We start from the raw sequence: 12,146 nt of genomic DNA, 5'->3' as shown, positions 1-12,146 counted from the left end.
GGCTCAGCAGGAATGTCTCAGATGTTAGGACTTCTCCTCCATTTGAGGACTTGTGAACTTATGCTTGTGCTGTGTCTGTCCCATGCACAGGGATGGAGAACATTCAGTGCTGGATTCCATGTTGTGGCATGCCCCAAGGAGTAAGAAACAGCCTTCCTGGCCTCACTGCTCCCCTGATGACACAAAGATGTGCCAGGGCTTTAGTTTCCACCAAAATCTGTGATTACGGCAATGAAAAAGTGCAGGTGTCTTAATGCCCGTTGCAATTACAGCTTCAGTACCAAAGTTCTTACACATGACATCTATTAGATCATTTTCACTTTGGTAGAACTTACCACCCATATGTAGCCATTGTTTTTCTGTTTCTAACCTGCCTCTCACCCTTAACAAAAGCTGTCTGTATTTATAAAAGTTCCTGCTGAGAAAGTCTTGTTTAGTCACGACATGAGCGATGACCTGTGCACCTGAATCTGTAGAGAATCTGCGATTGGAACAAATGCTCACCTTAGTGGCAGTTCTCCTCGGCCTGGGTACCTGAGAAGCAGCAGGGTTTTCTGATTTGTTTGTGTTTGGTAACAACATCACCTCCTATTATGTTATGTTTTTTCTTCCTTCCAATAGTAGAACAAGTGATTTTAGGGGAAAAGTCACTGTGACAGCACCCAAGTTATTTAGCATGCTCCAAAATTCTGAAGGAATGTGATATCTGCAGGATTTTTAGTAGTCCCATAAGAGTGTTTGACTGAATTTGCAATGCATGGTATTGCGATGGATATCAATCTGCATCTGGAGAGGATTTTAAAAAGCAGTGTGCTGCTGTAGACGACAGCAAGGTGAGTTTGTAATCAAAACAGTGAGGCACTGAAGTGAATTTTATCCTTCGCAAGCCACTCCATAAGCCAACGGAACATAAAGAAGTAGACAAATAGTTATGTCTCTCTCTCCTTTGTATTAAGCTATGTAGTACCCCTCAGAAGGCCCTGCAGCAGAGGATGATTGATGCATGTAACAGCGAATTTCATCCTGCACCCAGAGGACACGAGTGATTGCTGTGCCTTTGCTCTTCATTTTACGCAGCACACCATACTTTTGGCTTCGTGCTTTTCAAGTCCTTGAGCATAATCAAAATAGTAATCCTGAAGTAAAGCAGACAATTTAGAAAAACATTTCAGATATTCTCTCCCTCTGATTTTTTATTTGGCCTCTGATCAGTCTGTTTTCTTATTTAGGCAGCCACCATGTTGACATTTAAAAACAAAGATGGTGCAGCTAAAGCCAGCCCCTGCAACAGGTACAGGAAAGACAACATTGTGTTCTCAGGCTGAGAAGAGTGCTTGACTGGATTGCGTCATCTTAAAAAAGTCTCTTTTGTCTGTAATAAAATATTAATTCAATATTTTGCATTAGCTGTTCTTATTTCCTTATGTGCACCATTCTTTCATACGTTTCTGGTATATTCTAATAACTCCACAGACCTAGGAGGAAAAGCATGCTTCTAAAAAGTTCTTGCTAATGGAAGAGTGAAATTACAAGTCAGTCATCTTAAAACCACTGAGTTACAGCACTTTCCTGTTTACTAAAAACATTATTTACTTTTTCCAAATGGCTTTATCTTCCTCTTAGATTTTCCATCTCAGCCTGCTCTCCAGCAGAAATAAATAACTGAATACAGTCTTCTGGTGTGGCCAAAACCTGTCTCTGCATTAGCCGCCCCTGGGAAGCCTGCACAAAATTCAGTGCTACCAGCACTCAGGTATGTCATCGTGATAGCCTTAGAGTTGAGATCCTTGGTATTTAGAGGATATCTGTCTAGGTCATGGCATTATTTATTTTTTTCATAGCAATCATTGCATTGCAAAACAAATACGAGTCTTAAAACATGGATAAAAGGCAGCTTTTGTGTCAGCAGAGCTTGCCTTGAGAAACCTAGTAATCTCTACATTTTAAAAAGAGTGTGGCATGTATGCAGTTTTGCCACAAAAACATGTGTGTGCAATGTGGGCTAGTCCCAGTGACAGAAGATTTTACAGTCTTGGCAAAAAGACTTGGTTTTCTAGGTGATGTGGGAGCAGTGGCAAGGTAGCTGTGATCCTGAAAGTGCTGGAGTTGGTGGTGGTGGGAAAGGTTTCTGACAGCCACCGTGTGCCACTGCAACCTTCAGCTGGAGAAATGGCCAGGTAAGATTTTAATCATGCAGTGAGTTTTAGTGTGGCTATTCTATGTCCTGAAATGGTGGAAAACATGGCATTTGTTGCGTGTTCGTGACTGGTTTGTTGGCTGCCTTTTTATTTCACATGCTGTATTGCTGGGTGAGGGGTGACCAATCACACCCATGCAGTCTCCAGGCATGATGAAATGCTGCATTTACTGATTTCTATGAACTAAAAAACGAGGAACCCATACAAACTGCAGACCACTGCAAAATACAGTATTGTTTTTAGAGCACAAGCCCTGCTACACTGTGCTGCTCCTTCAGCTCCACAGGTGAGTGCAGTTTAAGAGACATACATGTATCCTACTCAGAAGTTGCTGAGCCATGTTGGTGAGTTACTATTTGTTATGAACATGGTCTGCATTTTCTAGCTTCAAATTATGCCATCACTGTCACTGTTCAAAGGGCAGCATGTCGTCTTGTCTTTGTGTGTTGATGATGTAGAAAAATAGTTTTAGTACTTCATTTCCTACAGTAATCATATGTGGTTTTGACATACTCCATGTTTTTTTTAGTCTCTGGGAATTAATGATCCCTATAAACCAAACAGGTCCTTTCAGTATTCATAAAATGTCTTGAAATATTTAGAAGTAGTTCACCACTGAATATGTAAAATGAAGTTCATACCATTAGCCAGATTTAGTGGAGTTTATTTTTGGAATCTCCAAGTATTGGTTTCATGGTTTCACAATCTTTCACATCTTAATATATTTGTTGCACAGAGCATTAGTTCAGTTACTCTAAAGATAAGCTGGAATACTCTATAAATCTATAAAGAAAGGCATAATTCCATCTTTTAATGCCCATTGGGTCTGTCATAGGTTTTCCTAAGTCCAAAAGACAACTGTGGTTTTAGTATTTTATCACAGGTGCTTTTACGATGTTGGAAACTGCTCAATCGTGTAGTAAGAGAAACCATTCTGGATGAGACTGAAGTCCCACTTCATTCCATATCCTTCCTCTAACAGTTACCAGTGGCAAATCACTACAGAGAAATTAAGTATAAGCAAAAATTCGCAAGATTTCTGCCAGTCATTAGGGACTTCTGTGCCAAATACTGCATCCACAGCACTGTGTTCAATATTCTTGGACTTTACTTGTAGAAATCCATCCAATTGATTTTTGAAAATGTCTGTATTTCAGGCTGAGTCAGGTGTTGTCTCACTGGGTGCTTCAATTTCTTTATTTTAGACTTGAAATCGGATAATTTCAACTGTGATCTTAAGATATGAAGGAGAATAAATAACATTTTATTATTTACTAGCTCCAGACTGTTCAAGATTTTAATACTTTAGTTACATTTTCTCAGTTACCTGTTTTCCAGAATGGGGAGTTCTGGTTTTATTGGTTCCTCTTTGCAAAGAAATTGTTCTATCGCCATTCAGAAGCCGTTCTACTGGAGGCTTAAATCTCGGTGGGATCCTCTCTGTGGGATTGCTATTACAGCTCAGGCTCTAATAGGCTTCAAAATGTGTTAAGAACTATCTATAGCTTTACTTAGCACCTCTAAAATCAAGCCATTAAAAATAAGAGTTAAAAGTTATTTTATTTTCCCCCTGGAAGTTACCCATGGTTAAGAAAAAAATAAAAATAAAACAAAAACACATGGTTAAAAGATATGGATCTTTTTTCCAGGAGGAAATTTGACAGCACAAATACACATTCACATGTTAGGTAATTCTGGAACTTTTTTTATCCTTGATGTAGAGGTGAGGAGAGGATGAGCTTCACTTTTTGCATTGCTCTTCATAACCTCATTCTCTATTGAGTGTTTAGGTGTCCTTCCTTCCTTGGTCACAGGCACATAAACGACAAACATGTGAAACAATTGTATGTATACACAGACTTTCTTTTCCTTCTGGCAATTTGCCTGCACTGCAGAATAGTTCCTGGTCCATTGCTGCTGCAAAACCATGGTTGGCAGTACTTCAGCAGGATGTAATGAGCCTATGTGCCAATAGCGAAGACAAGGACACGGCATTTGTCCCTTCCTCCCACTTTCCCCTTGAAGACTGATAACCAGGAACTTTCAGTGCCCTACAAAAAAGTTTGTGTGGTTGTCCAACATACTCCTCTTATTACTCTACTCCTCTTAGCTGCACGTTACGAACTCCTACTGCTCAGCAGCAGAAGGACTGCCTTAGCTGGGAACAGAACTGAGGATATTTGGTTTGCCTTCCTGTTAATGCTGGTATGTCACTGTTCATTTCCATTTTATTGAAATGTTATGACTTTCAGCATTTTAATGTAATTTCAGTGGATATAGTCCAGTACAGAGTTCAAACCCAAAACCTTTTTTTTTTTTTTTTTCATTTGGGCTTTTATTTTCTAATATATTCTTCAGTTCAAAACCAGATGATTCCAAGGTCATCACGTTCTTGCAGCATCAGAAAACTAGTCTTCTTCCCCAGTGCATAGGAAACATGCAACTAAATTAAACTGTAAAATGAATGTAAAATGAATTGCTAGGAAAGGAAGAAAATGTCTTGCTCCACTTCAGTGCAAAAGTGGGCAGAGAAGTGAATCTTTTGGATCAAAAATAAGGCAATACTTGCAATGGGGAAAGGCAAAAAGAAGCCTTCAGTTCTTTGAGGGACCCAGAAAAGATATTTGGGGTTAAAATGAAATATTTATTTTGGAGCTTTAGTTTGCCCAGAGAGGTTGTGGATGCCCCATCCCTGGAGGTGTTCAAGACCAGTTGGGCCCTGAGCAACCTGATCTAGTGGGTGGCATCCCTACCTGTGGCAGGGGGTCAGAACTGGATGATCTTTGAGGTCCCTTCCAACCCAAGCCATTCTATGATTCTATGACTTTTTCCCAGGAGAAAAAAAAAAAAAAAAAAAAAAGTAAGTGTAAATTTGGGATTAGATTTGCAAGGGTGAACCAGAACTCTGTTGCAAACACCCAAGCCAAAGGCATTGGTGATAACGGTGCTGGAACTGGAGATAATCTTCTGGCCCACCAGCTGCATGCTACCTGCGTCCCCTCTGGGGTCCCCTTCCTTCACACACCCAGATCTGGGCTCTCACAGCAGACTTGATCTCACACTTTCCACCAGTTCACAGAGAATTTATAGGAACCCGATGGCTCGGGAAAAAGCCATCACAGAGTTCCGGCATGGAGGCAGATGACCCAGATCCCACCTGTTTTGTCCCAGGTGTGGACACTCAAGCAGCTGATTTTCATAGGAATTGTAGGAATCAACTGTTTGAGAACTCTCTCTTGTTTTAAAACCTTGCTGAAATTGCCTGAGTGCTCTGACACATAGCACTACAAAACCCTATTAAAGTTTTAATACACATAAATGTTTGGTATGTATGTTTTAATATTTTCTAAAAACAAAAACTAAACAAAACATTTTTTCCCCCTGCTGTGCATTCCCTGCTTTCAGGGAGGATTGTGTGCTGCAAGAGGGTGAGAATGCTGCCAAGATGAGGAAGTTTCTTGCAGTATTCTTTTCTTCCTAAATGCAGAAACTTCTGAAGGACAGTTTTTCTGCAGAGCTCCCTGCTCAGAGATCTGAATTAAATCCAGGAAAATATAAATAAATAAAGTCTAAAGATCATCCCACAAGAAAGAAATGAAAACAAATGCATGCTATAGCCCCAGAAAATATAAAAGACTAAATTAATTCCTCATTGACGTGGATGCCAGCTCGTGTTGCAAGGGGAATGAATTTGGCTCTGAACCTGAACTGCAAGCCTGCAGCCTCCCCAGGGGTTTGGGTTTGTTGCAGTGGCTCTGTGCTGCTGTGAACGTCACTTTCTGGGAGCTACGCCTTTATCCCCTAAGTAATTCTGCAGCATTGCAATACTGTATTTAATCAATTCAGGTATCTTAAAATATTTCCTTGCCCAGCAGGAACATCACTGCACAGACCCAGAGATCAAGCAAATGTGTACTTTGTCCCCATTCACAAAAGCCAGACATTTCCTTCTTTAGGAGAATAAAAGGTAGGGAGCAGAAGGAAGAAGGAAAGTATGAAAATATTACGTCAGACTTTTCTTCCCTTTTGTAAAGTGATAAAACTTCAGGGAAGTTTGTTTTCCTGCTTTTTTTTTAATACACCCCGTCTCTACTTGAGTTTTGGAAAACAACAGTCTCAGACATAACAGTAACTTAGTGACCTCATGTTTGTCTCAGAAAGACAATAGAGCAATAAAATCAGTGAATGCAGAAGTTTTATAGAGATCACATCAACAATTTCCTTCATTTTTCATGGTGCAATTGAGAATGAGAACTTTCTTATAAATGGGACATACTCAGTGAAGCATAGCACATTGTCACAAGAATCCTATCACAATACCAAATATTTAAAAAATGTTGATTGTCTCAAAATGGAGCATGTCCAGCTGACTCAACACTTTGCTTTCTGCTTTCCATTTGTGAATATCTGCGTATCAGTATCTTGCTAGATAACAGCTAACAAAATTATCCTTAGATAATATACATATTATATATTATTATGCTATAATATATTATATATTATTATATATAATTAACAAAATTATCCTTAGATATTATATTATATATTGTATTAGATATTATATTATAATTATCCTAACAAAATTACCCTTAGGTGAAGACAATGTTGAAAAAAGATTCCTTTTGAAAAAATCCCACTGAACGGGGAAGGTGGTACTTTTAGTATCTCTAAAGCCCTTATTCTGCCCATAGGAATGATTACTGTTTACTTCAGTAGGAGTACCTGAAAAAAATAATCCTTGTCTGCAGATGAAAATGCACTGTTTTAATGCAAGGTACTAATCTGTGAGAATTTAGTTTTGCTTGTGCAAAGGACTTTATAAATACTTTCTTAAGGTCATCTTAAATTGACTAATAATAGGTTTGAATTAACCCCAGACAAGGTTTTCTTCAGTATAGCTCTGGTGTAAATAAGCTGTTGCAAGTACACGTTTATAAGGTTTTGAACCTGTTTGTTAGTCCCACAGAGAGAGACTCTTGTGCCTGTACTAAACCTGAGGGACACCACTGGGATGTTTCTATAAAATGAGGTCATTTGTCCCGTGCAGTGTAGGACTGGGACCTTCTGTCTCTGTGTGACAAGGCTTGGGAAGCATCCTGTGAGAGAGCAGGAGACCTTGACTCTGATGATGCCAGTGAGAGCAGAAAGCACCCATGACCTCTCTGGATAATTAAACAGCATCCTAAACAGTGCAGTCTCCTAAATAGCAGGATCTTGACAGCAGCATCTCTTCATGAGAGCACCGCACCCTCTGTGGCACATGGGGGTGTATATATTGGTGCCTGCAGTGCAGCATCTTCCCTTCAGTCTCTCACAGCCTCCTTGATTCCTTTCTGGAAAATAAATGGTACAGATTTGGTCTCAGCTGGACTGAGATCATTTCAGCTGTCTTTGAATGAAGCCATCTGAAAAGTTTATAAATAGAAAAAGATTATTTTTTTTTCCTGTAGTTTATGCTAGCAATATTGTTAATATTATAAAATCATTCAGTTTGGCAAAGACCTGTAAGATCATCTTGTTAACTGTAAAGAAACACACTGCTGAGAAACTTACAGCCCAAGAGGCATCACAAGTAATGACAACAAGCAAGTCCTTACCATTACTTTAAGTGAAAAATTCAAAGCTGGAAAATGCAGTTAACAGATCATGAATTAACCTACCACTACTGTAGCTGTTGTATTTTACACAAAGGCATGCAGTACATAAAGGTACATACTTTTATTTCTGGCACGTGTAGTCAAATACCGTCCAGCAATTCCTCTAACAAGTATCTTCAGTGGAGGGGCAATAATTTGCACTAATGCTTGGGAAACCCAATCTGAATTCATTAATTTTGCAATTTAGCAAGGAATGGGCAGCTTTTGCAAGAAAGAGCAGAACTCCATTGAAATAACCTGACTAAAGTTTGGCTTCAGGACACCAGCATGAAATTGTATCAAACAACTTTTGTTACTAGTGCTTAGCAGAACAAAGCCTCAATAAATTAATGCACCGTGACAACAAACGCTCTTACTAAAAACACATTTTGTGCATTTGATTTTCAGGACTGTGCTCAGTTCATCATTTGAGGCAATGCTTGGCATCACTGCAACTGTTGTACAGGCTGCTGAATCAGAGACACCGGCTCTGCATCCAGCACTGCTACAGGCCTTCTGCATGGTCTTGGGCAGATTATTTCACTTCTCTGGGCTTCTGTTTCCCCTGCTGTCCCTTGCATGTCTGATCTGTTTAGATCTGTAAATTTCCAAGACAGGAATTCTCACTCAATGTGTCTGGTGAGCAGAAAGCCCAACCGAGTCCTGGTTCATCTGCAGCCCCTGTGCACAGCTATAATACGAATAACAACACTCCCTCTTTCCGTGGGCAGAGATGCAGAGTATCACACTTAGCAAAACCAAAGGCTTTGTAATAGGATCTCCCTCTAAAGCATCTGCTCTAAAATCTCAGAGAGATGGGCAAACTGCCAATTTGTTATTTATTTAGATTAGCAAGTATGAAGTTTGGAAGATCATACATTAATGATGTTCTGTTGCAGCTCTAGGTCATGTTGGAGTGGGATTATTGTACTCTATCACTTTTTTTTTTTCTATGCAGACAAAGTGATCTGCTTCAGGATAAAAGGTAAAGTTCATACTGACCACTTTCCCTGGTTGGGAACACAAGGTGTAGAAAAGCAGAAACAGAAACTGTGTTTCTAGCTGATTCCACCTTAAACATCACCTGTAAGCTAAACCCACCTCCCTTTCAAAATAAACCCAGGCAAACTCATGCTAGGGTTTTTAAGTCTCAACGTTTCTCACTGTTACCTCTAAAATTTCTTATATAAGTAAAATTTAAAAAGATGGCAGTTGTAGAAGAAATTACTGCAAGGTTGGGGAGCTCCTTGTGTGCCAGCCAGCATCACAAGTCATTTTTAAAGTGGAAAACAAGTGAGATGAATTTACTATATTCTATTCATACACTTTTGGGAGGTCTGTTTTGAGACTCACAGTTATTTTCAAACACAGATGCAGTCGTATAAAGTTTCTGCCTCATCCTCACTTTCTAGATGGACTACACAGACAACTGCATCCAAGATCAGCTCCTTATTTCAGAGCTCCCTGCGCGTTCAAATTCTCGCAGGAGATATTTTCCACAGCTCGATCCGAGCATAAAAACCTCGGTTTTTCCGAGTGACGGTCCCACAGAAGAAAACAGCAGTTTCCTCGCTGTAAGGGGATGTATTCCTGACAGCCACCACCTGCCTTGACAGGGGGCAGCACGGCTCCAGGGGCCGGGACAGGGTCGGGGATCCCTTAGGGCACCCCCCCGTAGCAGGGATGCCAAGCCAGCCACCTTCCTCCCGCTACACACGTGTAGGGCTGCGAAATAAAAAAAGTGCTCTGCTGATGCAGCCATTAGGGTGCTTAATAAATATTTATAGCCCCTCACCGGGGAGGTGATTGGCAGCGCGGGGGCAATCCCTACCCAGCGGAGGCAGGCTGGGAGAGGAGCCCGGGGGTGCTGGGCACCCGGGGGCTCCGTCCTTCGCTTCTCTGGTCCTTCGGTCCTTCTCCCTTCCCTACAGCCCGGCGGCAGCCCCCGGCCGGGACGAGCGGCTCCCCCCGCGGGGCGGCGAGGGGAGGGCGCTGCCGCAGTGACTGCAGTCCCGGGGAGAGCTGCGGAGCCGCCCCGCCGCAGCCGGGCTGCCTGCAGGTGAACTGAAAGTCGGCGGGGGGAAGGGGAGGAAGAGGAGGAGGAGAAGAAGGAGGAGGAGGAGGAGGTGGAGGAGGAGGAGGAAGCACGCAGCCCGCCCTGCAGCCGACAGCTCCGCGCCGCTTCGCGCAGCCTCCGCCTCTCCGCAGCCCGCCGCGGGAGCGAGGGGTACCCCGAGTTTGCCCCCCTTGCCTTGGGGTGACCTTGGGCTGGCTTCCCCCCTTTCCATCCTCCAACCTGCCCGAGGCCGGCCGTGAACTTGGGGAGGGCGGAGGGGGCCCCCCGTGGTCTCCGGGGAGCCGTGGGGGGCTCCGGCAGCCCGGGCGGGGGGGTCCCGTAGCGCAGCATCCTTCGGCTGGCCCGGCTGCCCCGTGCGGAGGAAACTTACCGGTACGTCCCACTTGCGAAGTTGGTGCTTTGTGAGCGCGGAGTACCGCAAAAATGACTTTTTTTCCCCAAAAAATATTTGTGGGAGGAGGGGTGTGTCGCGTGTATGGACTGATGTCGGAAGCTTTCCATCAGGGAATTGCTGCGCTCTTTGGAGGGGGGATACAGAAAATGATGTAAGAGAGTGAGATGTCGGTGGGAAGCTTTCCCTTTGAGCCCTAGGGGCAGAAATCAGCGTCCCCCAAAAAGCGTCCCCAAACCTGGAGCCGCCGCTCTGCCCGCAGGTACAGAGGGGGGATGCTCAGGGGTGTTCAGCGTGTGGCTCTGCCCTCAGGTAGGATCTGCTCGCAGCCCAGGGCCAACTTTCTGCTGCTTCTGGAGTTAAAACTAGTGTTAACTTTAAGAATTTGGCTTCTCGGTGTTTGGCAAAGTTCAGCTGCTGCATGCAGTGCTGGTGGCTGCGGTGACGTAAGTTTCTCAGCATATCTAGACATTGTGTTTAGTGCTTCGTTTCGTGCGATGCTGTTGAAAAACAGTCGTTGCCGTTCACTTTCATTTTCCTTGGACTTTCTGTGACGTGATATTTTCAAAAGAGTTGTTTGGAGCTCTGCGGATGAGCAGTGCGTACTGCCTGGGGAAATCGCCAGCTGCTCTCGGGGTGCTCAGGAGGGCTAGCCCGTGTGGACAGTAGCTGCTTCTTACAGTGACAGTGTGTTTAGAGTCTTGGGCAAAATATTGTGTAATATCAAACATTAAAACTCCCCAAGGTTACCTCTTAATAAGATGACATTCTGCAAGTTTGAACTGAAAATGAAAACCATGTTTATTTATTTATTTTTCTTCTGACCTTGTGAACCGTGTGAAGCAAAGTGCAGTGAGGATGCAGTGCACAGGAGTCTGTATCACCTGTCTCTAAGAATTAAAATTGTATATAGTGACCGATCTAGAAGATCTCTGACTAAATATAACAACTCCCTTTTTGGTTTTTATTTTTTTATTTTTTTTTCCCTTAGCTCTATGTTTACTGAGAAATTTAACCTAATCTCAAATTCCTACTGTAGGCCTTGATAACACCCTAAGTAATGCATGCAGGAAGTCCTATGCATGTTGTTGGTTCTGGTGTTACGTACATTGTGCAGGGTTAAGTGCTAACAGAGCACAACTCCTGCAGCCAGAGAACAGCTCTGACCCCATTTTGTACAGACCCCGGGCTCTGACTGACGTACATAGGCCTGAAGACTTTACATAATGTCATAGTTCAGCCTTGTGGGTTTTGGGCAGCTTTTATCCACAGATCATTGCAAAATTGGAGGAGGTTGTCTAGTACTGAGAGCTTTTAATGCTACTGTGCCTGGAACTATATACAGAGGGGTTTTGTTTGTTTTCTGCTCCTGTGCTGCAGATGAATTATTCTAAAACTGTTTTGAAAATTTACTCTAGTTTAGACCGGCTGTGTTTTCTAAAGCATTCAATGTACAACAATAAAACTGCCATTGAAGAAAACTACTGCATTTAGTTACTTTTTTTTTTTTTCCACAGAATTCTTCCCCCCATCCCAGAAAGCATTGCTTTTGTATTCAGTCATCTTTTTCCTTTCCTGAAAACAGATAGATGCTCTGAATAGCTAACTGTTGTCTACCTATTTCTCTATTTGAAACAGCAATCTCCTGTTTATTGCTTTGTGATAAATTGCTGTGCTGTTAAGCTGTACGTGTAGCGTTTGGTTTAGACTACTGGAAGAGGTAGAATAACTTTAGTTGCCTTTTTCTATTCCCTCCTTAGCCCCCCCAATTCCTAAGGAAGCCACTACTTTGGAACAACAGAATTGTTTCTTGAGAGAGTACATTCATCTCTCTTTATTGAAGG

The 12,146-nt window shown here is 42.4% G+C and overlaps 1 protein-coding gene across 2 annotated transcripts in view; it reads left to right on the top strand.

Annotated features, from left to right (window-relative positions):
- The first annotated feature begins 10,053 nt into the window (after positions 1-10,053).
- KIAA1217 (KIAA1217 ortholog) overlaps positions 10,054-12,146 on the top strand; it is a 372,473-nt gene continuing 370,380 nt past the window's right edge. The window contains exon 1 of one of the 2 annotated variants that reach the window (XM_032180898.1): positions 10,054-10,283. The gene's annotated coding sequence lies outside the window, so the exon portion shown is untranslated. The remainder of the gene's footprint in view (positions 10,284-12,146) is intronic. The other variant, XM_032180902.1, reaches the window with a different exon arrangement.

The sequence above is a fragment of the Aythya fuligula genome, chromosome 2, assembly GCF_009819795.1.
Source record: "Aythya fuligula isolate bAytFul2 chromosome 2, bAytFul2.pri, whole genome shotgun sequence".
Classification (NCBI taxonomy): domain Eukaryota; kingdom Metazoa; phylum Chordata; class Aves; order Anseriformes; family Anatidae; genus Aythya; species Aythya fuligula.
The sequence above is the reverse complement of the archived record's forward strand: the minus strand, read 5'-3'. Positions and strand labels throughout refer to the sequence as shown.